Below are 2118 nucleotides of genomic sequence, written 5' to 3'. Positions count from 1 at the left end.
TATAGCAAATTAAAAAACAATATTACTACTAATAAAAAATTTTTAAAAATCAATGAAATAGAGGACAGAAAAAACTATTCAGAAACCAATGAAACAAAGAACAGCTCTTGGAAAAGATTAGTATAATTGACATATGTCTAGGAAGACTGATAAAAAGGGAGAGAAGGCAGAAGGGATCAATATGTGAAATTAAAGAGGAGATTTTACAACAGATCCTGCATACATTAAAGGATAATAGAGGAATAATACAAATAACTCTACATATAAATTTGGCAACGTTTGCAAAATTACCCACTTCCTTATAAAACACAAATGGACCAAATCTCACACAATAGGAAATAAATAATTTTAATTCCCTAGAGCTTTTAAAGAAATAGTATTTTATATATGTATAATATGTATAAATACTATACACACACACACACACACACACACACACATATACACACTATATATATATATATATATATAGGAGAGAGTTTCTTTGCTATAGGGTGTGTGCACTTGCCAGAGAGACAGAGAGACAGAAAGCAAGAAATCATCCCCCCAAAGGTGATAGCCATGCTGCAATCCCTTCTCCTTCCTTTTCCTCTTGGGATTTTGGACATACATGCACACACCCAACATGAGTTTTAAGCTACCAGGTCTGGAACTCAAACCATGGTTGACTATGTGGGAGTCCAGCAATGTAACCATTGTGCCATTCGCTGGTCCCAAATATTTTCCGGGACTTGAACCACAGTTATCCATGTGGAATGCAGAGGACTTAACATTCATGCCACTGGCCGGCACAGTATTTATAATTTTAAATCTTCTCCTCCCCCAAATTCCCAGGCCAAGATGGTTTTATTGGGTAAATCTACCAAATATTTTAAGAAAAATTAGCACCACTCTACACAATCTCTCCCAGAAAATAAAAGAGGAGGGAACACTTTCCTATTCATTTTAGAAGTGAGCATTACCCTAATTCCAAAATTATACAAAGACTTTCCAAAAAATTATAGATCAATATCCCTCATGAATATAGACGTAAAATATTTAACAAAATATTAACAAATAGAATTTAGCAATATATTAAAAGAGATGTGCTCCATAAATTAGTGGGATTTATTCCAGAGATCCAAGACTAGATCAATATCTGTAAATCAAAGTATCTACCACATTAACAGGCTAGAGAACAAAAATCCCATGATTACCTAAGTTTATACAGTAAAAGCATTAGAAAAAATTTAATACCCATTCATGATCAAACTCTCATGAAAATAGGAAGGCTAAAAACTTCCTGAACTTGATGAAGAGCACCTACGAGAAGTTGACATTTTTTTTCTCCAAATTCCTGGTTTAATAAGGACTTCTTTATTTTGAGGGAAAAAGGTCCCAAACACCAGGCTGTTCACAAAAATAACCCACAGTATCAACTTTAGAAAACAAATCTTAAGATTATTACACTATTTTCTAGAGGGTGCATTTGACATGCCAACTCCCATTCACAAAAATACACTGTTACATTTGTGTTGAACAGCCCCATAGGCACTCTAACGTGGGGCATAAGACATACTTCTAACTCACAGCTGCTCTCAGGTGCTACTCAACTCAATGATACTGCCTTTGCAGTTAGGGAAGCAACTACTAACTCATAAATGAATGAAAAGAACTTAGTAACAAGAGATTATTTTGGAGACAGTTGATAAAAATCATACATCCTTGGGAACCAGCAGTTAGCGTAATGGCTATGTTGCTGGACTCCCACGTAGTCGACCGTGGTTCGCGTCCCGGACCCAGTGACTTAGAACTCACGCTGGGTGCATGTGCGTGCGTGCCCAAGATCCCGAGAGAAGAATGGAGGAGAAGGGATTGCGGCATGACCATCTCCCCAGGAGGTGATGTCTCGCTTTCTGTCTCTATGTCTCTCTCTGTCTGTCTGGTGAGCGCACGTGCCCTATAGTGAAAACCTCTCCAAAAAAAAGAAAAAGAAAAATCATACATCCTTTTTATTGTTAAGTCATAAAGAGGTATCAAAATTAAAAGCAAAATTACAGGGTAAGACTTAACAAAACTACTAGGAGCATCAAAAGAAGTGAAATGGGACCAGGCGCAGGGCAGTATGAATTAATGGAC

The sequence above is a fragment of the Tupaia chinensis genome, unplaced genomic scaffold (assembly GCF_000334495.1).
Source record: "Tupaia chinensis unplaced genomic scaffold, TupChi_1.0 Scaffold143231_1, whole genome shotgun sequence".
In the NCBI taxonomy this organism is placed as follows: Eukaryota; Metazoa; Chordata; class Mammalia; order Scandentia; family Tupaiidae; genus Tupaia; species Tupaia belangeri.
Note: the sequence above shows the minus strand (reverse complement) of the source record.